The 26,751-nt window shown below is 45.4% G+C and overlaps 1 protein-coding gene across 1 annotated transcript in view; it reads left to right on the top strand.

Annotated features, from left to right (window-relative positions):
- Positions 1-26,751, top strand: part of KIAA1328 (KIAA1328 ortholog) — a 229,045-nt gene that overhangs the window by 24,450 nt on the left and 177,844 nt on the right. The gene's annotated exons all lie outside the window — the stretch shown is intronic.

Genomic DNA, 26,751 nt, shown 5'->3' with positions numbered 1-26,751 from the left:
TCAACTTAAAAAAAAAACGGCACGGAATTTGGTGCATTTGTAAAAGAGAGATGGCTCCCCCTCCCGCCTTTCTCTCTTAAACTTGCTTCAGCAGTGTGTGTGTGAACAAGATCTTGGGGTATGGGTGGCCCGTAAGTTTAATATGAGCAGCCAGTGTGATGCAGCGACAAAAAAAGCTCATGTGATCTTGGGGGGCATCAACAGAGGCATAACATCCAAATCGCAAGATGTCATAGTTCCGCTGTACTCTGCATTGGTCAGGCCGCACCTGGAGTACTGTGTGCAGTTCTGGAGGCCTCACTTCAAAAAGGATTTGGACAGAATGGAGCGGGTGCAGAGGAGAGCGAAGAGGATGATCAGGGGCCTGGAGACCAAGCCCTGCGAGGAAAGGCTGAGGGAGTTGGGAATGTTTTGTCTGGAGAAGAGGAGGTTGAGTGGGGACATGATTGCTCTCTTGAAGTATCCGAAGGGCTGTCACTTAGAGGAGGGCAGGCAGCTGTTCCTGTTGGCAGCAGAGGATAGGACTCACAATAATGGGTTTAAATTGTGGGCAGAGTGGTACCAACTGGATATTAGGAAAAAAATGTTTTACAGTAAGAGTTGCTTGACAATGGAGTCGGCCATCTAGGGAGGTGGTGGGCTCCCCCTCCCTGGTAGTCTTCAAGCAGTGGCTGGACAAACACTTGCCAGGGATGCTCTAGGCTGATTCTGCATTAAGCAAGGGGGTTGGACTAGATGGCCTGTATGGCCCCTTCCAGCTCTATGATTATATGAACCTAGTAATTCCATGCTGGACTGATTTGCAGAGAGGCACGGCCCAGTGTTCTTCTGGGGTCTGAGGGTGGCTGGGGCGTTTGGGCCTGGCAGAGTACCTGCCCCAGGTGGTTAGCACATTCCCGAGATAATACGGCGTTGCCATAAGTCGGTGGCGGCTAGACAGTGCTTTCTACTGCCGCCAGTGGGAATGCCAAATGATAATTTCCTCCCTGGAGTGAGAAATGACTAGAAAACACAAGTCCCTCTTCTTGAGAGCCAGCATGGTATAGTGGTTTTGAGCGGTGGTTTTGAGCAGCTGATTCTAATCTGGAGAACCGGGCTCAATTCCCCACTCCACCACATGAGTGGAGGACTCTAATCTGGTGAACCAGGTTGGTTTCCCTGTCCTACACACGAAGCCAGCTAAGTGACCTTGGCTAGTCACAGTTCTCTCCAAAATCTCTCAGCCCCACCTACCTCACAAGGTTTCTGTTGTGGGGAGGGGAAGGGAAGGTGATTGTAAGTCGGTTTGATTGTTCCTTAAGCGGTAGAGAAAGTCGGTATACAAAAACCAATTATTCTTCTTCTAACTTCCTCCCTGGAGTGAGAAAAGACTAGAAAGCATGAGTCCCTCTTCTTTCTTCTCAGCCTTTGTCATTGGGATTTTAGATGTACGTCTGCACTGTTATCTGTTGTGTTAACGCAACATATGTGGATCAGGAAGTGGCTGGGGCACATTACCAGGAGCATCACAAAATATGGCATGTTGGGACCAGCTTAGGAACCATGGTCCTGTTTTGATGCTTTCTAGAACAGCGTTTCTATTCCTTGGCTCCATCATCAACCAAAAGGGAGACTTCAGCCAAGAAATCAGGAGGAGATTGAGACTAGGAAGGGCAGACATGAAGGAGCTAGAAAGGATTCTGAAGTGTAAGGATGTGTCCCTGGAGAACAAGTTAATTCATGCCATCGTATTCCCTATTACTATGTATGGGTGTGAAAGCTGATGGGAAGAAAGTAGATTTCTTTGAAATGTGGTGTTGGAGGAGAGTGTTATGGATACCGTGGACTGCCAAAAAGACAACAACAAATCTGTGGGTTCTAGATCAAATCAAGCCTGAACTGACCCTAGAAACTAAAATGACTAAAATGAGGCTGCCGTATTTTGGTCACATTATGAGAAGACAAGAATCACTGGAAAAGACAGTCATGCTGGGAAAAGTTGAGGGCAGCAGGAAAAGAGGAAGACCCAACAAGAGATAGATTGACTCAACAGAGGAAGCCAAGGCCCTCAGTTTGTGAGATCTGAGCAAGGCTGTCAAAGATAGGACATTTAGGAGGACTTTGATTCATAGGGTCGCCATGGGTCGGAAGCGACTTGACGGCACTTAACACACACATAGAACAGAGTTTAGAGTTTTGCGAGGGCTTGCTGATTTTGGTGTCTGGTTCTTCTGTCTAGTAATGTGGTGGCATCTCCTAATAGGTTTGAGGAGGGATGTAGCTTTGGTGAGGGGTGGGAGGGTTGGCCATGTTCTTCTTTGGCACATTTCTGAACACGTAACTTCCATTATTGCTAATGAGGGCGACTGAGCTCTCGTGAAGGAAATACATCCCTTTAGGCTTCTGTTTTTACCTTTATCGGTGCGAGAGTCTTCAAGCATAAATATTTCTTTCAGGAGTAGTCTGGCAAAGATGGCAAGAAGGTTAATACATGCAATTTTACACTACATAAAACTCTATAAAAACTAGAAACGTAAAACAAGGACATAATTTAAAACAATATAATTTTAACTATGAGAATACTTATCCATCACACATGATTGATTCGGAATCCTTCATATACCTCCGATCAGTTAATTTCAGATCGCTTGGAAGTCTGCTCAGCGGCCAAGGAACTGTATAAAATGACTTATCAAGCCGGAATACAAATGCTTGCCGTTTCACAAAGAGAAAGGATGAAACTTCAAGAGGGTTCTGTCTGGAGGTGGAACAGGAGGGAGGGGCTGTGGCACAGAGGAAGAGCGTGCTTTGAATGCCGGCCCCGGGGTCAGTCTCCCGCCTCTCCAGGGAGGGGGTCTTAAGTTGCCGAAGCCAGAAACCTTTCCCTGTCTGGAGCCTTGGAGAGCTGCCGCCAGCCAGAATAGACAATGCTGTGTGCGAGAGACCGACGGTCTGACTCTTTCTAAGATCGCTGCATGTTTGAAAATGAGTGCAGGGGATATCCGTGAGCAGTCCTCACCCTCTTGCCCCCTAACGCTTTGGTGAAGCCTGCATTTGTGCCACAATCTTAGAGGCCGGGGGGGTTGGCTCTCGTAATATTCCTTCTGCATCTACCCAGGCCTGGATTTCTGTGGACCCCCAACTCTGTTTGTTACTTTGGCAAAATAAAGGCTGTTAGTACTGAAGACAAGTTGTATTTAGGATTGATTTTGGTTAAAGCGGTCCTAAACTGGGCTGTTACAGTTTTAACATAAGAACATAAGAAAGGCCATGCTGGATCAGACCCAGGCCCATCAAGTCCAGCGGTCTGTTCACTCAGCGGCCAACCAGGTGCCTCTAGGAAGCCCTCAAAACCAGACAACTGCAGCAGCATTATCCTTCCTGTGTTCCACAGCATCTAATATAATAGGCATGCTCCTCTGATCCTGGAGAGAATAGGCATGCATCATGACTTGTATCGGTTATTACTAGTAGCCATGAATAGCCCTACTCCATAAACATGTCCACTCCCCTCTTAAAGCCTTCCTGGGGCAGGGAGTTCCACAATTTAACTCTGTGTTGTGTGAAGAAATACTTCCTTTAATCTGTTTTTAATCTCTCACCCTCCATCTACAGCAGATGAGAGAGCGAGAAAATTTTCTCCTTGTCCGCTCTGTCCACACCATGCATAGTTTTATAGACCTCTATCATATCTTCCCTTTTGATTTTATGTATTTTTATGTACTTTTATTTAATTTATATTGTAAGCTGCCTTGACCTCCGTAAGGAAGAACAGTGGCTAATAAATGTTTTAAACAAATACTGATCACGGGAGGTGCGGCCATCGTATTCTTGATGGCATTTATTGTATTTATGCTGAGATACTCTCCCCAGTGGGGACCCAGAGTGGCTCATTTGGTTCTTCCCCTCCTCCTTTTTATCCTCACAACAATCCTGTGAGGTAGTTTAGGCTGAGAGCGCGTGGCTGGCCCAAGGTCATCCAACAAGCTTCCATGGTAGAGCCCGGGATTTGAACCTGGTTCTCCCTGGTCCTAGTCCGACACTCTAACCATTATCCATCAATTGCGGGGTACATATATTTAAACAGTGACTTTAGGGTTGCTGTCCTGGACAAACAGTGTGTTGTATGGACTGGCTTTGATTTTGCATTTTATAAAAATTAAGTGTCTGTCCTTATAAGTCTGCCGGATTAACTGTGACAAGCAGATGATAACCTACCCTTGCCTGCAGTAGGATAAAATTGTCTGGAGCCAGGACAATCAGCACAGGTTGGTCAAATTCACAGTGTGGCTGTTTGGAATTCAGTCCCACGAGCAGGAGAGAACCTGGTGGGGCTGACTTTGCAACGGAGCTTGTGAACCACCTCCGCACTCTGCAGCTGGGCCCCCCCTGTGCTGCTTAACCGTTTTCTGGTCGTAAAAGAGCCTTCGTTGCCGGGAGTGTATTTGTGATATAAGACGCCTGTGTGCTTGAGGAAAGCATTGGTTTTTCTTGGCAGCATCCAGAAGATAAGTGAAGAGGCCATTCAGAGGCCAAGTAATGACGCGGAGAACAACTTCCAATTTTTTTCTCCGCTGACATTGGCGGAGGTTCTGCAGACTCGCGACAGACGAGGAGGGTAATTGAAGCAAGCCCGGTTTTAATCAAGACAGCAAACAATCCAAAGTGGAGTTCGTGCCCCACAGTGGTTGGGCTCTTTCTTCCCTCCCGCTCAGTAATTGCCATCATATTTGCCTTAGGAGTGCCAGTGTTGTACCAGTCTTCTGGAGGTAATGGAAGAAATGAACAGCTCTGAACATACCTTGACGCAGTCTGTCTCTAGGATGCTGGAAGAAGAGTTGGTTTTTATATGCCGATTTTCTCGAGGAGAATCAAACCGGCTTGCTATCCCCTTTTCTTTCCCCACAGCAGGCACCCTGTGAGGTAGGTGGGGCTGAGAGAGCTTGAAGAGAACTGTGAGAGGCCCAAGGTCACCCAGCTAGCTTCATGCAGAGGAGTGGGGAAACCAACCCAGTTCTCCAGATTAGAGTCTACAACTCTTAACCACTACACCATGCTGGCTTTCTACACCACTCTGGAGCTGTCGGTGTATGAAAACCTGGGGTCCCATAAATGATAGGGGGTTGGAAGACTGATTTCACAAGATGCTCAAATTGGGTTTTGTGTGGTTTGCACAGTGACTTTACAGCAACCTAAATTATGCTGGATATTTTCTTACGGAAGATATATTGCATTTGTATTGAAGGCGGTCAGAGTTATGCACACTAAGTCATAAAAGCAGAATAGTGTAATACAAAACATGAAAGTCTCTGATCAAGGAGGGGCCATGGCTCAGTGGTAGAGCATCTGTTCAGCATGCAGAAGGTCCTTGGGTCAATCCCTGGGTAGGTGATGTGAAAGAACTCAGCCTGAGACCCTGGAGAGCCATGGGGTGTGTGGCTGTGGCTGAATGGTAGAGCATCTGCTTGGCATGCAGAAGGTCCCAGGTTCAATCCCTGGCATCTCCAGTTTATAAGGACCAAGCAGGAGGTGATGTGAAAGACCTCTGCCTGAAACCATGGAGTCCAGCTGCCAGTCTGAGTAGACAATACTGACCTTGATGGACATGGTTTAATTCAGTATAAGTTTGCTTCATGTGTCCACCACAGTGATCTTCCATATTGGAATGGACTTTGTCCTCAGGCAAGGCCATGGAACACTGGCCAGCCGCAGAATGCCGCGTTGCCTATTTAATTCCAAACAGCGTTTAATATTTGTTACGGCGGTGCTTGGTGAAGGCGTTGTGCTAAAAGCGGGCTTTACTTTAGTTGTGTTGTGGCCTTAAACTGGGTGATCCTCAAACGGGCCCAAGTGAATTCAAGCAGAGCCGGCCGGCAAGTTGCATGCAGCTTCTGTGCTGCTCGATAGTCATCTCTGCCAGGTAAAGCATCTTCTCTTATGAAGTTGGCAAAATTGTATTGGCTTTTGCAAAAGGTTCTGTGTGATTGCAGAGATTTCCGGTAGACTCCCTGTTGCCGAACACATCACTCTGTGTTAGTCTAAGGTAATCACTAGTTTGTGTTGGTATGTGGTGCTTGACCTGACTGAACGTTAATGTTCTGAAATGGCTCACTGCGTTTGTCGTCTTCCTGTTGACCGGGCTGTTGCATGACTGATAGTTGAGGTAGCAATTGAACACCTGCTTATAGCAGCTGCACGGATCCCTACAAGGGGGAGGGGCTGTGGCTCAGTGGTAGAGCATCTGCTTGGCATGCAGGAGGTTCCTGGTTCAATCACTGCCATCTCCAGTTAAAAGGACCAGATGGTAGGTGAGGTGCAAGCCCTCAGTGGCTCATGGGTAGAACATCAGCTTGGCATGCAGAAGGTCACAGGTTCGATCCCTGGCATCTCCAGTTAAAATGGCCAGGCAAGTAGGTGATGGGAAAGACCTCTGCCTGAGACCTTGGAGAGCCGCTGCCGGTCTGAGTAGACAATACGGACTGATGGTCTGATTCAGGATACGGCAGCTTCATGTGTTCAAGACAGAAATCTCCATTTGTAGCCTTAGTTTCAGAGGGTAGCCATGTCGGTCTGCCGCAGAAGAGAATCCAAGCTCGAGAATCCAAGCTACACTGAAAATCTTGTTGGTCTCTAAGGTGCTGCTGGACTCAAACATGTTTGTGGCCTTGTGATAAAGCTTGCAATTTTTGCTTTTCTAGCATGAAGAATTCTGAGAATATTCTGGGATTGATATGTATTTACTGACTCTTGGCAGATGAGATCTTATTTAGAGTACTATATTATTTTATTTATTTTGCAAAATTTACACCCTGCCTTTCTGCTCCCATAAGAGCCACCAAGGTGGCTAACAAAATAAGAGTGTGCATAATAAAACTGCATCTTAAAAACTGTTAAAACCAACCCCAAAAATATAATTAAAACAAAACCAGGGCCGAAATACATACAGAAACATAAAAAAACAGCAATGAAAACAAAACGATCACATTTTAGGCCAAATTATTCTGAGACAGAAGAGGTAAGGGCACTGCTTGGCATGTAGCACCAATTTGAAAAGCAGCCTTTCTCTTGGTAAATTACCGTAAAATGGATGTATTATAAAGTTCAAAGCCATTCTGTCTTTGGCTCCTTGTCACAAGGTTTTCAGGTTTCCTTGCTGGAAGAAGCTGACGTTTAGAAATAAAGACAAGTTAGGTGAAGCAGGAAGACAAGGATAGTAATTTTGGTCGTCTTTGAAGGTGGTGACCATCCCTACTAGCCGAGGTTTCCAAGCAGCGTAATGGATAAAAGCTCAGCTTATTAAAAAGTCTCTGAATATTTATATGCTGGAGTGTAATGGCGGCATCAGTTAAATAATATATGTATTTAGGAATTTGTTAAATGTAGAAGATGCAGTCAAGGGCTGTTGGGTAAATAACACACGCCTTGAAAATTTTATGAACTGCTAAACTAACATCAAGGAAAGGCCATCATTAAAAATAATGCTAAGTATTTAAATTTATCAAAAAGCTCAGAAATGCTTTTGAAGAAAGACTTTTTTTTGGGGGGGGGGTCTTAATTGACCGGGTTTAACCGGCCTTGAGAAATTGGATGCCTTGGAGAACAAAGGCAGATCGGTTGCAGAAACCGGGATTAGCAGGTTCCGACGCTAAGGGTGACATTTTTGCCCGAATGCCGGCACAGTGGGATTAAACCTCAAAGCGTTTGTCGGTGCAGAAGTCCTCGGAAATCTGGGAGAGGCCGGATCGTAATGCATCACGACCCCCTACCGACTTCCGTGCCCGGGCAAAGGCTGTGGCCCCTGTTAGCTCCATAGTCCTGGTTGTGGGGATTACACAAACCCACGTTGCTGCTGCTGCTTTTGCCATGTGGCTCTTGTTGGGGGTTTTACTGTTGCCTTGCTTTCCAACTGCTGCTCATTCCGTTAAAACTCCTTTTTTGCCAGGTCCTGCATTGGGATAGCCATGCACGTGTTAGACCAGATGGTAGAGAACTCAGGGTATAAAAACCAACTCTTCTTCTCTTCCTCCTCCTCCTCCTCCTTTCCAGATAGCCCTGGTTTTCTCTTTCTGTTCTCTCTATGTGGATTGGACCAGAGAGGCAGCTCATATTGAATTAATGTAACACAATTTCTTAACGTAATGTAATCTCAGAAGACAAGACCAGATCAATGTATTTGCTTGTTTTCTTTCCCCATTTTTTGTCAGCAAGCTTTCAAGGCCTGCAGCAAAATAATATTGGTGGCTACACTAAAACCTTGGAAACCACAAGGGAGTTTTTAGCACAAGCACCTTGTTGGGTATCTGTATTATCTCGCCAGGCTTCTAAACCACTTTATAACTTAAAGGAGTTTTAAAAGTGGCTCACCGTCGAGTTAAATGTAAAGCAGCATTAAAAATCCCATTAAAATTAAAATGCAGTAGAAGTAAACCCAGGACTGAATTAGTATAAAGGCAGTGAACAGAATTGCACGGAAATGCCCAGAGGGAAAAAAAAATAGCCCACCTGTGTGACATCGGCACGGGAGAATATGTGTGTGTACAGTGAACATAAAAGCCCTGCTGGATCAGAGCAAGGCCCATCAAGTCCAGCAGTCTGTTCACACAGTGGCCAGCCAGGTGCCCCTAAGGAAGCCCACAAGCAAGACGACTGCAGCAGCACCAGCCTGCCTGTGTTCCACAGCACCTAATATATTCTGCACGCTTCTCTGCTCCTGGAGAGAATAGTGCCATCGAGTTGACTTTTGGCGACCCTGTGACTGTCCTCCAAAATGTCCTATTGTTAACAGTAGGGTTGCCAACCTCCAGGTGTGGATTTTTTTTGCATAACCTCCAGGTAGTAGCTGGAGATCTGCTATTACAACTGATCTCCAGCCGATAGAAATCAGTTCCCCTGCAGAAAATGGCCACTTTGGCAATTGGACTCTATGGCCTTGAAGTCCCTCCCCTCCCCAAACCCTGCCCTCCTCAGGCTCTGCCCCAAAATCTCCAGGTATTTCCCAACTCAGAGCTGGCAACCCTAGTTAACAGCTGTGCTCAGGTCTTGCAAACTTGCAGGCCATGGCTTCCTTTATGGATTCATTCATCTCATGTTGAGTCTTTCTCTTTTCCTGATGGCCTTCAACTTTTCCTATCATTAGTGTCTTTTCTAGTGACTCTTGTCTTCTCATATGCTGCAGAAGAATATGCTTCGCAGTAGCAACATCATGAGCTGGGAGTCCGGTGGTTCAAATTCTAGGCAAGTCTTAGACCCCCTTTCAATAGGGGGATCATAATACTGGCCTATATTACTGTTAATGGCATCATGGGGCAATTTTAGCTGGATACAGCAATAACTTGGATCCTATACATTCCTTCTGTTTGCTCGTTGCTGCCTTCTGTTGAGGATCATGGCTGAGCGTTCCCCATGATGGAGAACAGTGCCATATAAGTGGAAAGAAAATTTGTATTTTTGCAGGGACTCGATTATGTTGACAGAGAGATGACCAGCTCCAAGCTATACGGGACAAGGTGAATTAAAAAAAAAATCTAAATTAAAAGAATGGCCAGGTCTAAAGCTAGGAGGCTAAGACAGGAGGGCAAGCAGTTATCACTCTGATTTTTTTTCCCGAACAAGTTGTCTCCTACTGCAGGATTTCCTGCCCCTTGCCCCTCATCCCGATGTAATGAGAACTCTTGAGAGCCAGCATGGCGTAGTGGTTAAGAGTGGTGCTTTGGGGCAGTAGACTGATCAGGAGAATGGGGTTTGATTCCCCACTCCTCCACATGAGCGGCAGAGGCTAATCTGGTGAACAGGGTTGGTTTTCCCCACTCCTACTCATGAAGCCAGCTGGGTGACCTTGGGCTAGTCGCAGCTCTCTTAGAGCTCTCTCAACCCCACCTACTGTTGTAGGGGAGGGGAAGGGAAGGTGATTGTAAGCCGGTTTGATTCTTCCCTAAGTGGTAGAGAAAGTCGGCATATAAAAACCCAACTCTCCTTCTCCTCGTCCTTCTTCCTCTTCCTCTTCTTCCCTCCTCCTCTTCCTCCCTTCTCTTTTTTCTTCTCCTTCTTCTTCCATCCCTTGTGTGGCCTGCTCAGACCCAAAGGGTTTCAAGGCCGCTCGAAGCAAAGCCGCACGGTGAGTTGCTCTGAACGCCCCACTTGAGAAATTTCAAGGGGGCTCCCGTGTCATGGCTGAGCCGATCCATGCGCACTGTTTGGGTTTGTGAGTTACGGCCTGTTCGCCAACACTCGGGCCCCTGAGGAAGCCAAGATGGAGGTCTTCTAAATGGAGGCCCGAATGGTTAACGAGCTCATTAACGCCGGGTGCCTGCACGGTGGCAAATTGACTAGAAATGTGGATTCAGAGAAACGGATACACTTTATTGCTCCCTCCGAAATGAATTCCCCTGTCTTTTTTGGCTCGGCGGCAGTAATGAGCGCGTCAGGCCTGCCCTGCCATTGGCGGGGGCCGCTCCCCCGAAACTATTTTTGCAAAGTTTTCAACATTTCTTGCATGATTAAATGTGCTTTCAATAAATCAATCTCATAATAATTGTTGTTCAGGAGAGTTCATTATTCAGTTTAGTCTTTTAAATTACTGTTCTTCTTTAAAGGATTTTCCTGACGTAATAATAGCTTCAGCGAAATCCATTTGCCATAGTCTGGCTTGTAATTACTTTAGATTTGAAGAATAAAACGAATGGCTTTATTATTAATCAGCTGCAAATTTGTCTTACTGTTTTTAACCTTAGAGTGGCCTTCACGTGTAAAATAGGTTCAGTGATTGCAGAATGCTTCGCTCCCCTTCTCTCCCCTTCCCTTCTAGGTAAAATGAATTATTTGGGGAAGGCAATTGGTATCGTTTGTGTCAAACCATTTGTCACCATGATTGCAACCACGCAGTGGTGGACAAATTAGCTTCCCTCGCCCTCTTGGTGTCTGAATGGCTGCTGGCCTGGTTTTGTCTGTGCGCCCCGGGTTGTGTGGATGTCATGACCAGTTCTCTGTCTTTTGCAGCCCAGGGAAAAAGTTCAGAAAGCTGAAGGCCAGATTGAAGTGAACTGGTCTGAACTACGGGTAGACATCCTATTAATTTTAACAGGATCTATATGGTTCTTGTAGGTTATCTGGGCTGTGTGACCGTGGTCTTGGTATTTTCTTTCCTGATGTTTCGCCAGCAGCTGTGGCAGGCATCTTCAGAGGAGTAACACTGAAGGACAGTGTCTCTCAGTGTCAAGTGTGTAGGAAGAGTAGAAAAGAGCAAGAGTCCAGTAGCACCTTAAAGACTAACAAAAATATTTTCTGGCAGGGTATGAGCTTTCGTGAGCCACAGCTCACTTCTTCAGATACAGCTAGAATGTGAATCCATCTGTCTTTAAGTAGAGGAGAGTGAATTCAGACAAGCATTAGTATGTAAATGTTAACAGTATGTAAATGTGAATAGCAGGCGTGATGCGATTAGGTGTGGTATGCAGAAGAGTCTGTGATGTCCAGGGGAGAGATGGGTGTGGAGAAATCAGCATTGGTAATGAGCCATGAATGCAAGGTCTTTATTCAGCCCAGGTAAATGCATTGTCTTTAGTTTGAATATCAACTGTAATTCAGCAGTTTCTCTTTCCAATCTCCCTTTGAAATTCCTTTGTAAGAGAACTGCTGTGTAGGAAGAGTAATATATAGTCAGAAAGGGGTTGGGTTTGAGCTGAATCATTGTCCTGAAAAAAGTATCAAAGGTAATGTGCTAATCATTGTCCTGTAAGTATCAAGATAATGTGCTAATGAGGGTGCGGTATGTTAATATGGAACCATTGTATCCTGAAGTGATCTGTTAATGTGTGAAATCCAAAGCTAATCCGCATGGCTATTGTGGACTGTAGTCTTTGTTAGTCTGGAGGTTTTCAGAACAGGAAGCCAAGCCTTATTCATTCTTAAACTCTCCTCTTTTCTGTTAAAGTTGTGCTGATGTTTATGAATTTCAATGGCTTCTCTGTGCAATCTGACAAAATAGTTGGTAGAATTGTCCAGTCTTTCAGTGTCTTGGAATAAGACCCTGTGTCCTGTTTGTGTCAGTCCATGTTCAGCCACTGCTGATTTCTCAGGTTGGCCAAGTCTGCAGTATCTTTCATGTTCTTTTATCCTTGTTTGTATGCTGCGTTTTATATGCCTTTGAAATGTGGTGTTGGAGGAGAGTGTTACGGATGCCATGGACTGCCAAAAAAACAAATCAGGGGGTTATAGATAAAATCAAGCCAGAACTGACCCTAGCAGCTAAAATGACTAAACTGAGGCTGTTGTATTTTGGTCACATTATGAGAAGACAAACGTCACTGGAAAAGACAGTCATGCTAGGAAAAGTTGAGGGCAGCAGGAAAAGAGGAAGACCCAACAAGAGATGGATTGACTCAATAAAGGAAGCCACGGCCCCCAAATTGCAAGATCTGAGCAAGGCTGTTAAGGATAGGACCTTTTGGAGGACTTTGATTCATAGGGTCGCCATGAGTCGGAAGCGACGGCACTTAACTAACACACACACACACACACACACACACACACACACACACACACACAGACTGCTTGGAACCAGAATTGTTCTGTGTTTCGGATCTTTCTGTATTTTGGAATATTTGCATATACATAATGAGATATCTTGGGGATGGGACCCAAATCTAAACACATAATTCATTTATGTTTTAAATATGTTTTATGTATACTTTATACACATAGCCGGAATGTAATTTTAAACAATGTTTTTAATAATTTTGCACGCCGGCTCAAAAGGTCCAGTTTTTCAATCAGTCCAGATATCGGATGTCTGCATAAGGGGTACTCAACCTGTATTACATTGTAATTACGTTGTAAGCTGCCTTGAGTTTATCTGTATATTTATTATAACATTTATATACCGCACCCCCCTGTAAAACCAAAAATAAAATAGCAAACCAACCCCCTTTTCGCAAAGTCGAAAAGTGGCTAATAGATGTTTTAAATAAATATCTGAAGGTTTTTAAGGAATGATAAGATTTTCTAAAATGCATTTGCTTAGTATGTTGTGGTTTAATGGTGACTGCTCAGTTCTGCTGTGATTTTCGCACTGAGGGATAGGATGCCACAGCACAGATGTTGGCTCTGAGCACATAAAGAATTGGGCAGCCCAGCTGTTGCGTAGGAATCGTTGGCACTCCAAGAGGCTGAGTGAGCCAGTCCCTCGTGGCTTTAATTTGTGTGAATTCTGCTGTTGGAGGGCTGGAACGTTCAGAGGGCGTTGTGTTGAGCCCGCGATGTGGGGAAATCCTGCCCTTTTTTTGATTGGGAAGAGCCAGATTTGAGTCCAGTAGCACCTTAGACACCTTAGAGAATATTTGGGATATGAGCTTTTGGCTGATGGATCGAAGGCGGGGTATAAGCTGAAACATAAATAAAGGACTCAAAGCTCCCTTCATCAGATATTTGTTTGATTGGGAGCTGCTCTTATCACAAGAGAGGGAAGATTGGACAGATCTCCAGTTTCTCTTATTGGCGTGTTAAAAAATAGTCTCTTGGCAACTCATTCGGGAAGAGCTTGAAAATGTGTTCCACTTGTGAAGGGTGTCTGTTAGCTCAGCCGTTCTGGCATTTCGGTTCTGGCTTCTAAAATGGAAAGATGTAAGATTCGTAAAGGAAGTAGACCCAGCGATCAACCAGGCCGTGTCCAGCATCCTTCAATCTCTTTGACGTGGCTTAAGTCAGCTTCAACATCCTGGGCTGAGTACCCCCAGCTACCTTACCAATGGCAGCCCTTTATGTGTGTGTGCTAAGTGCCGTCAAGTCGCTTCCAACTCATGGCGACCCTATGAATCAATGTCCTCCAACACGTCCTATCTTTGACAGCCTTACTCAGACCTTGCAAATTGAGGGCTGTGGCTTCCTTTACAGAGTCCACCCATCTCTTGTTGGGTCTTCCTCTTTTCCTGCTTCCTTCCACTTTCCCCAGCATGATCATCTTTTCCAGTGACTTCTGTCTTCTCATAATGTGATAGCCATTTTAGCTTCTAGGGTCAGTTCAGGCTTGATTTGATCTATAACCCACTGATTTGTTTTTTTTTTTGGCAGTCCACGATATCTGTAACTCTCTCCTCCGACACCACATTTCAAAGGAAACTTCCTATCAGCCCTTCATAGTTTCCAATTTATGTTGGAATAATATGACTAATACCAGGGCTTCAGAGCTGCCGCTTGTGTAGCAGGCGCATTTGAGTTTCACGGAAAGGTTAGCTCTCATTTTTTTGGCACAGGAGAAATACCCCTGGGTTAAAATGCAGGAAGTGCGGTAGCAGCACTGAAGATTATGTTGCTGATAAGTTCCCCTCCAGGCCCCACGGTAGCAATACCTCTATATTTTGTCTTTAAGGAAAACTGCTGAGAGGCAATAATTTTTTTTTGTATGTGTCCCATTTTCATTAATGCCGGGTAATTGATGAAGTTGCAGTGACTTGTAACAGTGATGAGTTCTAAACATAAGAATGCACTCCTTCCTAATAAGTGAGCACTGCTTGGCTTTAAAAGCGTACTAAATCAGTTGCTTTAGTGTGAATTTATTAGTTTTTTTCAGCATTAGCTTTAATAGTGGTTATTTACATAAGCGTACATCCCATTAACCGCCATCAGGGCTGGAAAACATGCTGAACTGTTCATATTTTCATATAATTATTGAACATAATGGTTTCATTTGCATTTCTAAACAGTGATGTTTCTGTCAACCTTGGAAATAGTGGCTTTACGCAGTCCCTATTTCACATCCACTTATTTGACATCGTTAAATTTTATGCTAATGCGCTTCCCTAGAATATCATCAGTAGGACAGATGTTTGCGCTTTAATATACAAATCAGGGATGCTTTGCCTTTCCCCGTTCCCTCCCCAAACTGCAAAATAAATAAATAAATAAAAATTCTGCCCTTGGCACTTTTTAGATATAGTTCGCGCCACTCCAAATGACTGTGGAAAGTAAAAACGTTGGTCCCGACCTCAGCTGCCGCCTCTCTGAAATGTTCTGACATGCTGCCCTTCCTCGAAGGAGAGCGAGACTCAACCGTCTGTCCTTATGTAGGCGAGGGCTGGGAGAGAATTATTTTGCTTTTACGGTTTTTTTTTGGGGGGGGGAAGGGTATAAAGCGAGGTGCTGTGTGCGGAGGTCAGCAGATTCCAGCATTTCTTAGAAGTGGAGAAAGAAGGCGAGGCAGCTGGAGCAAACCTGGTGCTCTGGAGAAGTCGCTGCAAGAGCCCTCCCCCCCTCGAGAAAGTGCAAAGGAGCACATCTAGTAGAGTTGGGCTTCAAGGGCTAAGGTGCATCTGAAGCCAAAGGGGGAGAGGAATGTGATTACTTCTCTGGTATATCCCCAGAAAAGATTCTGAAGTGTAAGGATGTGTCACTGGCCACCAAGATTAAGTTAATTCATGCCATCGTATTCCCTATTACTATGTATGTGTGTGAAAGCTGGACATTGAAGAAAGCAGATAGGAAGAAAGTAGACTCCTTTGAAATGTGGTGTGGGAGAAGAGCGTTACGGATCCCATGGACTGCCAAAAAAACAAATCAGTGGGTTATAGATCAAATCAAGCCTGAACTGACCCTAGAAGCTCAAATGACTCAACTGAGGCTATTGTATTTTGGTCACATTATGAGAAGACAAGAGTCACTGGAAAAGACAGTCATGCTAGGAAAAGTTGAGGGCAGCAGGAAAAGAGGAAGACCCAACAAGAGATGGATTGACTCAATAAAGGAAGCCACAGCCTTCAGTTTGCAAGACCTGAGCAAGGCTGTCAAAGAGAGGACATTTTGGAGGACATTGATTCATAGGGTCGCCATGAGTCGGAAGCGACTTGACAGCACTTCACACACACACATAAAACGAGGTGCTGTGTGCAGAGGTCAGCAGATTCCAGCATTTCTTAGAAGTGGAGCAAGAAGGCAAGGCGACTGGAGCAAATATGGGGCCCGGAGAAGTCGCTGCAAGAGCCGCCCCCCCTCGAGAAAGTGCAAAGGAGCAGAACTGGTAGAGTTGGGCTTCAAGGGCTAAGGTGCATTGGAAGTCAAAGGGGGAGAGGAATGTAATTAGTTCTCTGGTATATCCCAGTAGCCTTAATCCCAATTGCAATTTCTTAGTGCATGTGTCCCTGATTCTCATTTTATATCTTTCTAGGATGGCCAGATTCAGAAGAGAACTGGCCGGGGTTAGGCTCAGAGTCTGTGATTGGTGCAAAGTTACCCAGTAAGCTTTCATGGCAGAGCGGGGACTTGAAGTTTGGACTCCCAGAACTGAGTCCAGCACTTTAGCCTCACTATATTGGGGTGTTGGAGGAGAGTGTTATGGATACCGTGGACTGCCAAAAAAGACAAATCAGTGGGTTCTAGATCAAGTCAAGCCTGAACTGACCTTAGAAGCTAAAATAACTCAACTGAGGCTGTTGTACTTTGGTCACATTATGAGAAGACCAGATTCACTGGAAAAGACAATCATGCTAGGAAATGTTGAGGGCAGCAGGGAAAGAGGAAGACCCAACAAAAGATGGATTGACCCAATAAAGGAAGCCACTGCTTCAAAACCTCCAGGAAAGGAGCGCTTACCACCTCCCAAGGAAGCCTGTTCCACTTGGGAACCACTCTAACTGTTAGAAAATTGTTCCTGATGTCTAGATGGAAACTCTTTTGATTTAATTTCAACCCATTGGTTCTGGTCCGACCTTCTGGGGCAACAGAAAACAACTCGGCACCATCCTCTATATGGCAGCCCTTCCAGTACTTGAAGATGGTTGTCATATCCCCTCTCAGTCTTCTCTCCAGGTGAAACATACCCAGCTCCTTCAACCTTTCCTGATAGGACTTGGTCTCCAGATCCCTCACCATCTTTGTTGCCCTCCTCTGGACACGTTCCACCTTGTCTACATCTTTCTTAAATTATGGTGCCCAAAATTGAACACAATACCTGGCCGACTGATTGTGAGTGTGCGTCCCGGACACCCTACGAGAGCCTGGATCAGGCAGGTGCTGTCTTTCTGACTGGCACCATGTGCGCGGTGCAAATGGTGTGGAGCGTTACGCTTTTAAAAATTCAAATTCTCGGCCAGCTCTTTGTTCTCCAACGTTAATAGAAACGTCCGCAGTGCTGCTGCGCCGTCAGATTTTCTTTGGCTTCATCATGTAAGGGTTCTGGGGGCCATCATTTCTGGTCTGGCAGGAATAGTTTTAAATTAAATGGCTTCTCATTTCTGCTCTCATAACATTAAACAGTATTCCACAGGATTAAAAAGCTAGTTTTGACCGAGACTGTTAACTGTGAGATGGCAGCTCCGGCTTCCCTGTAAATAGCTAAATGCAGGGAGGAAAATAGTTCTTTTTAAAGGGCAGGTTAAATTTCCCTGTGTAACTTCAGTAATATCACGGATTGCGAGTTGTGTGTCGCTTCTTTAGCATGTAGATTGCCTAGGAGACTGGCGGTTAACTTCAGTAGTAGTAATTTACCATTTTCTTTTCTAAAGATCTGGAGTGATGAGTTGAAGTTTCCCTTTTATAACTGGCCTGCCTCCAGATCTATAAGCTGAGGCTTGGAGTGATGGCTCCATTTGCTGAGTGCGGTTTGATTTTTTTTTTTTTTTTTTGCCCCTCTGGTAATGCACAGTGACTTGCACCCCTGGCTGGGGGTTCTCACACTAATAAATAAATAAATAAAGCAGCAGGTCTGCGCTTGGACAGACTTCAGACTGCAGGCAAGGATTCAGATCATGGAATGCTCCTCTCTAAACTAACAACAACAAAAGAAATGCCTGTGCTTGGAAAGTTAGCATGTGTAGAAGACCACTTGTGTAGAACCCTTTTCTGTGAGTGGGGATTTTTTTTTTTTGGGTATGGATCAGGATTATTGATCACATGAAACACATCATTTATAACAAATACAGTTTTATTACTTGACTCGTTTAGAGAAGAAGAGTTGGTTTTTATATGCTGACTTTCTCTACCACTTAAGGAAGAATTAAACTGGCTTACAATCACCTTCCCTCCCCCTCCCCACAATAGATACCCTGTGAGGTAGGTAGGGCTGAGAGAGTGTGACTAGCCCAAGGTCACCCAACTGGCTTCATGTCATTTATAATACTTAGAAGTATGAATACTTTAGTTTTCTACAAGGATCATATTCTACCTTGGTTGTTTATATGCCGACTTTCCCTACCACTTAAGGAAGAATCAAACCAGCTTACCATCACCTTCCCTTCCCCTCCCTACAACAGACACCCTGTGAGGTAGGTGGGGCTGAGAGAGCTCTAAGAGAGCTGTGACTAGCCCAAGGTCACCCAGCTGGCTTCATGTGTAGGCGTGGGGAATTCAACCCGGTTCATCAGATTAGCCTCCGCCACTCATGTGGAGGAGTGGGGAATCAAACCCGGTTCTCCAGATCAGAGTCCACCACTCCAAATCACCGCTTGTAACCACTATACTGCACTGGCTCCCTGTACTACACATAGCATAATTTTAGGACAAAATTATTCACATTAAACAATGAATTTGTCTTTGAAAATGTTGCACGTCTACAGTAGCACGGAATTATTATTATCTAAAGTCTTAGATGATTTTCCATGAAAAATTTCATATTGCACATTTTGAGTGAGTAAAACCGTGTTTTAAAAATAATATTGGGAGTCAGTTGGCACCCTAAAGGCTGAACCCTAACAAAATTTATTGCCGTAGAAGCTTTAATGAGTCAGAGCTCACTTCCTCAGATCCGTTGAAGTGTACATCTGCCTTATGAGAAAAGCATACTTTAAGTGAAGTAAGTTAATAAACACTTCATTTGGCCAGTGCTTTTATATTGTCCTAAAAAAGCATCTCACTCATTCCAAATGAGGAAATATTTTTTTCAGCGCTATTACAAATTTCCACTCTTTTCATTATAAAAAATTGAAAAATAGCTCCTTGGCGGAGAAAAAACCCTTTTTTTCCCTGACACTCCTTCCCCCTTGGAGCAGGCCTTCCCATCTCTGCTCTGAATATCCAAATCCAAAGTTTGGTTGCATGCAGGGTAGATTGATGATGGACCTTGTGGGAGTTAAAATAAGAATTTAATGTATTAAACAGATATCTTAGAATCCTAGAGTTGGAAGGGGCCATACAGGCCATCTAGTCTAACCCCCCTGCTCAATGCAGGATCAGCCTAGAGCATCTCTGACGAGTGTTTGTCCAGCCGCTGTTTGAAGACTGCCCAAGAGGGGGAGCTCGCCACCTCCCTAGGCAGCCGATTCCACTGCTGAACAACTCTTATGGGATCCCCCCCCCCAATATCCAGCCGGTACCTTTCCATCCATAATTTGTACCCATTCTTGCAAGTCCTCTTCTCTGCTGCCAACAGGAACAGCTCCCTGCCCTCCTCTAAGTGAGAGGCTTTCAAGTACTTCAGGAGAGCAATCCTGTTCCCCCCCCCCCAACCTCCTCTTCTTCTTCTGTTGACTTGCTTGCCTGGTACAAAGTCTGCCAACATTGTGAGATGCTTGGAAGAGTGCTGGGGATAGTCATGGCAGCTGTGGGATATACATGCTACTGAACAATCTATTAGAGGCACACCGAAAGCCAAATTTAGGTTGAGGACCACAGCCTTCAAGAAAGCATTTTTAGCAGAGGTGCCTCTTCCACACTTGTGGGAAAAGCAGAGCTACAGATGGTGATGGGAGCATGGATTTAGATTTTTTTAAGGAAGTAAACCAGCAGCAGGTGTGTAGGAAACAGCATGCTTTATCCCTGACATGATTCATGAGAAACTAATTTTCAAGGGAAGTTGTTCTATCATTCAGAGCATGCTGTTAAATCTGCTTGCACATTTGATACACCCCCCTTGACATATTGTCAAGACAGAAGATCAGCTCAAAGCTATCTTTTTTAAAAGGCTGACTGATTTTCATTAACAGGTTTAGATCGTACCTGCTTTCTGGATTACATCTACTGTTGTAAAAAGTAGATTACTTTGTAAAAAACGTTGTTACAGGCTTCCGACTAAATGCTGAACTGAATTTAATTCATTCCATGAGCAAAACAGAAGCTGGAAGGCTGCTATAGAGACTCTGGCTGTTAGAGGACTGGTGTTAAGGAAATATGGAAGGAAGATTGGGAAATTACACCTCACGACTCCTCACATGCTAAGAAAATAGGAAAAGCCCTGCTGGATCAGACCAAGGTCCATCAAGTCCTGCAGTCTGTTCACACAGTGGTCAACCAGGTGCCTCTAGGAAGCCCCCAAACAAGACAACTGCAGCTAAATACTAGCTCTTTTGGTTGTTTCCCCCATTACAGCTACATGCGTATTAAATAATTTGGGAAATATGACATCAGACTTGTCCTTTAGGGGAGGGGCCGTGGCTCAGTGGTAGAGCATCTGCTCGACATGCAGAGGTCCCAGATTCAATCCCCAGCATCTCCAGTTGAAAGGACCAGGCTGGAAGTGATGTGAAAGACCTCAGCCTGAGACTCTGAAAAGCTGCTGCCTGTCTGAGTAGACAATACTGGCCTTGATGGATGGATGGTGTGATTCAGTATATGGCCACTTCATGTGTTTGGGGAGGAACCATGGCTTAGTGGCAGAGCATCTGCTTGGCAGGTGATGTGAAAGACCTCTGCCTGAGACCAGGTAGAGAGACCAAGAAACCTGCTGCCAGTCTTAGAAAATATTCATCTTGATGGACCAAGGGTTTGATTCAGTATAGGGCAGCTTCATGTATGTGTTGGGGAGGGGCCATGGCTTGGTGGTAGAGCATCTGCTCGGCATACAGAATGCCCCAGGTCCCCCACATCTCCAGTTAAAAGGACCAGGTTGTACGTGATGTGACAGACCTCTGCCTGAGACCAGGTAGAGAGACCAAGAGACCTGCTGTCAGTCTTAGAAAATACTGATCTTGATCGACCAAGGGTTTGATTCAGTATAAGGCAGCTTCACGTGCATCCCTCCCAGATAAATGAGTCTATCGAGGTGGTCTCTAAAGATCTCTCGTTGGGTACAAAGAGAGATACAGGAGAATATCTCTGCTCCTCTGTAGTTGTGAAGGGTACACAGTGATGTCTGGGGAGAGATTGGGCTCCTCTTTCCATTCACTATTTATGCTTGTGCAAAATGGTTTTTTTGGGTGTGTGTGTGTACGTTTTTATTGTCCTCTGTGTGTATCTGTGTCTCCGCTGGTAGAAGCTGTCAAACGGTAAGCCAGAGTGATGCAGTGGTTAAGAGCGGCGGTTTGGAGCAGTGGACTCTGATCAGGAGAACCGGGTTTGATTCCACACTCCTCCAAATGAACGGCTACTCTGGTGAACTGGGTTGGTTTCCCCACTCCTCCACACAAAGCCAGCTGGGTGACTTTGGGCTAGTCACAGCTCTGTTAGAGCTCTCTCAGCCCCACCTACCTCACAGGGTGTTTGTTATGGGGAGGGGAAGGGAAAGGTGATTGTAAGCTGGTTTGATTCTTCCTTAAATGGTAGAGAAAGTCGGCGTATAAAAACCAACTCTTCTTCTTCTTCCCTGGAGGTTTTTCAGAAGAGGTTAGATGGCCATCTGTCAGCAGTGCTGATTCTATGACCTTAGCCAGATCATGAGAGGGGGGCCATCTTGGCCATCTTCTGGGCATGGAGTGGGGGTCACTTGGGGTGTGGGGGGGGAGGGCAGTTGTGGATTCCCTGCATTGTGCAGGGGGTTGGACTAGATGACCCTGGTGGTCCCTTCCAACTCTATGATTCTATGAATGAATTTCAGCGCCCCTTTGGCATGGGCATGGCTTCCAAAGGACTTGCGCTTATACCCATGCTGGGGCTACAGATGCGCTTTTGCAAATCTGAAATGAGAAAGTAACACCAGCGGGAATGGCCAGCTGGCGGGCTCAGAACTGCAAGTCGCATGCGGGTGTGCGTTGCACAAAGGTGTAAAGGCAGCAGCCGGCTCCTGACTGGAACGTATTTCCTATTCAGAACGTTTGAGAGCCCCATAAAAGTTAAATACCACTGAGAAAATTGGTTGTTTATCTAAACAGAATGTACGGTTTCGCAGGAAGGGGTATTTATGGTTTTAAAGATGAATCTACAACCTTTCTCCTTGTGTATGTACATTATCCACGCTTCGGTTGTTCTGTTCTGGTTGATCCTTATTTCTCTTAACCGTGCAACTCTGCTAACGTTTCAAACCTTGTGCGGATTCTGAATGGACTGAAGCACCTCTTGGCATGAGGGTCATTAGTTTTTCCTGATATAATGCCATGAATTGCGTGAAGAAGAAGAAGAGTTGGTTTTTATATGCTGATTTTCTCTGCCTTTTAAGGAGAATCATACCGGCTTACAATCACCTTCCCCTCCTCTCCCCACAGCAGACACCTCGTGAGGTAGGTGGGGCTGAGAGAGTTCGGAGAGAACTGTGACTGGCCCACGGTCACCCAGCTGGCTTCATGTGGAGGAGTGGGGAATCAAACCCGGTTCTCCAGATTAGACTCCACCTCTCCAAACCACAGCGTCGTGTAGTGGTTAAGAGCGGTGGTTTGGAGCGGTGGAGTCTGATCTGGAGAACCGGGTTTGATTCCCCACTTCTCCACAGCAGCGGAGGCTAATTTGGTGAACTGGATTTTTCCCCCCACTCCTACACATGAAGCCAGCTGGGTGACCTTGGGCTAGTCACAACTCTCTCAGCCCCACCTATGTGACAGGGTGACGGTTGGGAAGAGAAGGTGACAGTTTGATTCTCCCATAAGTGGTAGAGAAAGTCGGCATATAAAAACCAACTCTCCTCCTCCTCCTCTTCCTCCTTTTCCTTCTTATCCTCCTCCTTCTCCTTCTCCACTACACCACGCTGGTTCTTGTATCAGGGAAGGCTCCTTGTATTGGGGGGTGGAACAAAATTTGAAGTCAGTAGCATCTTAAAGACCAAGAACATTCTCCAAGGGATAAGCTTCTGTTCCTCAAAGCTTAGTTTGGTCATCAGGCAGCCATCTGTTAGCTCTCCAACAACTTAGGATGGGCCGTCTGGCATCGACTGCTGCAGTTGTCTTGTTTGTGGGCTTCCTGGAGGCACCTGGTTGGCCACTGTGTGAACAGACTGCTGGACTTGATGGACCTTGGTCTGATGCAGCAGGGCTTTTCTTATGTCCTTATGTCCAGTGAAGATAATTCACAGTGGGTAGCCGTGGATTCACATTCTAGCTGTATCTGAAGAAGTGAGCTGTGGCTCACGAAAGCTCATACCCTACCAGAAAATATTTTTGTTAGTCTTTAAGGTGCTACTGGACTCTTGCCCCTTTTGACTTATGTCCAGTGTTATCTTGAGCCTGTCCATTGTACCATCACAAAGGTTTGTTCAGAGCAATTCCATCCCCGCTCTTTACTTCCCTGCTGGAGGAGTGGGTGCCTCATTGCTCGCCACAGAATGCAGTAATGCGCGGGAGTTAGTGCCATGGAACTGTGCATTTGGCAAACTTTACAGCTCATCATCCCCATTCCCCCTGAATTTCCAAAGCACTTGCCGCCGTGCGTGAATGGCTTTATTTCACTTGGTGTCATCCCAAAGTTTTAAACAGATGTTCGAAATGCAGCTAATTTGGCAGTAATAGACTAGGATTGCTCGGGCTCTTGCTTGCGACGCGTCGTATACCTAGTTTCCCACTGTGCTCCCTTAAATCCTCCGGCACAATAAAAAAGTGAGCAGCTAAAACTGCCGCTCGGTTGAAATTCTCATTGCCTGTTCTCACATGTGACGAAACTTGGGTTTGGGGGCTGCTTTTAATTACGAAGTCGCAAACATTAGGGGTGTATTTCCAGGGTTTAAATTGACTTGTCGAAAGCGGAAGTAAGGCTTTATTTTCCTTGTGGGGACGGAGAGAAGGACAACATGATGCCTACACATAGTGCCGATGCACCTTTGGGTCACGGAAATGGGCTCTTGTTGCAAAGACGGGGTGCTGGGTGCCTCAGTAACTGTAATGTCTTCGCTGTTAAATCCCCCCCCCCCATTTAGATGTAACTTTTCATCCTAAAGTGAAAAAGAGAACATTGCCTCTCTCTGTTCTGGGAGTGATATGTCATGAATGTGCGGGACATTTGACGGAGCTGGATGGCCCAGGCTAGCCTGATCTCGTTAGATCCCGGAAGCCAATTAGTGTCAGCCCTAGTTGGACAGGAGACCGCCAAAGAAATCCAGGATTGCTGTGCAGAGGCAGGCAGTGGCAAACCACCTCTGAACGTCCCTTGTCTTGAAAACCCTACGAGGTCGCCGTAAGTCGGCTGTGGCTTGACGGCACTTTTCACCACCAGGAAAAAAAGTCTCTGCCCCATAGAGCTTAGCAGTCATCCGAGGTGATACAGAGAAGGGAGGAAGAAGAATAAACAAGTAGGTGTTCCACTTAAATTCAGGCTGAAGGGCGTAGGGGAAGTACCAAAGGCTTCCCAGTGGAGTTGGGTTTTGATGAGGGTGTTGGAAGGAAATGAGAGAGGTAACCTCACACAGGGTATTCATGAAGGGTCCCTTGGTCGATATACATGGCAGAGCCGAGATATAGTGCCCAGATCACGCGAAGTGATGGCATCGCTTTGCTCTGGTTATACATCACCTAGAGTACAGTGTTCAGTTTTGGGCACTGCAATTTAAGAAGGATGTAGACAAGCTGGAACACATCCAGAGGAAGGCAGCAAAGATGATGAGGGGTCTGGAGACCAAGTCTTGTGAGGAAAGGTTGAAGGAGCTGGGTATGTTTAGCCTGAAGAGGAGAAGACTGGGAGGTGATATGATAACCATCTTCAAGTACTTGAAGGGCTGTCATATAGAGGAGGGTGCCGAGTTGTTTTCTGTTGCCCCAGAAGGTCGGACCAGAACCAACGGGTTGAAATTAAATCCAAAGAGTTTCTGCCTAGACATTAGGAAGAATTTTCTAACAGTCAAAGTGGTTCCTCAGTGGAACAGGCTTCCTCGGGAGGTGGTAAGCTCTCCTTCCCTGGAGGTTTTTTAAGAAGCGGTTAGATGGCCATCCATCAGCAATGCTGATTCTATGACCTTAAGCAGACGATGAGAGGGAGGGCATCTTGGCCGTTTTCTGGGCATGGAGTAGGGGTCACTGGGTGTGTGTAGGGGGGAGGTAGTTGTGAATTTCCTGCATTGTGCAGGGGGGTTGGACTAGATGACCCTGGTGGTCCCTTCAAACTCTATGATTCTGTGATTTGACATGAGAATGGCCTCTTAATCACTGCAGTACGCTGTGCGAGGCTGCCGGTTGGGCGCCCCATCTTGCAGAAATGCTTCAGGGGTTGTTACGCCTCACACCCTTGTCTTAATTAAATCAATTTAAAATTGCAGGTGACTTGACAGCCTTCCCAATCAAAGGTGCCGTTAGTTCAAGATTTATCCAAATGCAGTTTAGACTACCCTATCTCGGATTTTCCTTCCAAGTTTCCATCACTGCATTGCTTAAATGCATCCATATGGCAGTCTTATCTTACTGAGCACAGTTCTTTAATGATCTCCTAATTAGACAAATATCATTAGAGATGAAGTTACTGTATGAACCAGACTTTATGGCCTGATCGTAAAAGGAATCCAATAAACAGGCATACTTACCCAAATTTATGTTAAAATGGCATCAGAGGACTTGCTCAAAATCATATTAAGGGGAAACAAAGTTCAGAACGGTTGTGACTCGTGACGCCAGCTGGGGGACGGTGTTAAAAGTTAAGATGTTTTTTGCTCCATGGAGTGCAGCATAGAGACCAAAGAAGAGTCCTTGTGTGTGTTGGCTGGCTTCCTTCGGTCTTAGCTTTTGCTGGTTTTTTGAGCGGTCAGCATCCTGTGGCATGTTAAAGACTAATACGTTTATAGCAGTATAAAACTCTCATGGAGCCTCCAAACAATAAGTGTTAGCCTCACAGGGGCTGCAAGACTCGTTGTTTTAGCCAAGTACTGGATAGTTTCTTGATGCCCATGGTTGGTGCGGTACAGCGGGCAAGAAAACCAGCTGCGAACCAGGAAGTTCCAGATTGAGATCTGGCCTTATCCGAGAGCCAGGAGTTTCAAAGGTTGATCTGGAAGCTATAAACTACAACAAAATAATTGTATTTATTACAAAGTGTACACTATAGATTTGTTAAGGATACAGGGCCTGGAATGTAGGCTACATATAAAAACATCAGTTTTATAAAAACATCAGTTACAAAAGTCTCATACACAGTTGAGATACAACACAATGGGTAGCTGTGTTAGTCTGTCACTAGCAGTAGAAAAGAGGAAGAGTCCAGTAGCATCTTAAAGCTGGGGCTCACAAAAGCTCATACCCTCCCAGAAATTTGTTTAGTCTTTAAGGTGCTACTGGACTCTTGCTCTTTTCTACAGTTGAGATACATTCAATATAAATGACCAATACTGGACCATACGTGTTTCAGCCTGAATAGGCCTTCCTCAGTGGTCATAAATACAAAAACTGGTTATTGAAAACACATCTGGAAGTGAACCTTATAAGATATTTTTATATCTAGTGTTGCCTGATCTAAACTCTTAACCCAAGTCATGGGTTAAGGTATGGACAGTTGCTCACACTGGTGTAGAGTTATCAATGTTTCTGGATGTGTGTGCATCAACCCATGATAAATTGCATTATCTGAGAGCTGCAAGATGGCTTCAGGCAAGCCACTGCCTTAACCCGCCCCTAGTGTTATTTTCACTAATGCTTAGCACTTGAGGAACTGGCCTTTGGTAGTAGGACAGCCCATAACTCTGAGCTTCAACTTAAATCTCCAATTCCAAGCAATTAACTGGTATGATAACAATGCGTC

Source organism: Euleptes europaea, chromosome 4 (genome assembly GCF_029931775.1).
Source record: "Euleptes europaea isolate rEulEur1 chromosome 4, rEulEur1.hap1, whole genome shotgun sequence".
Taxonomy (NCBI): Eukaryota; Metazoa; Chordata; class Lepidosauria; order Squamata; family Sphaerodactylidae; genus Euleptes; species Euleptes europaea.
This window is presented reverse-complemented; position numbering and strand designations above follow the sequence as displayed.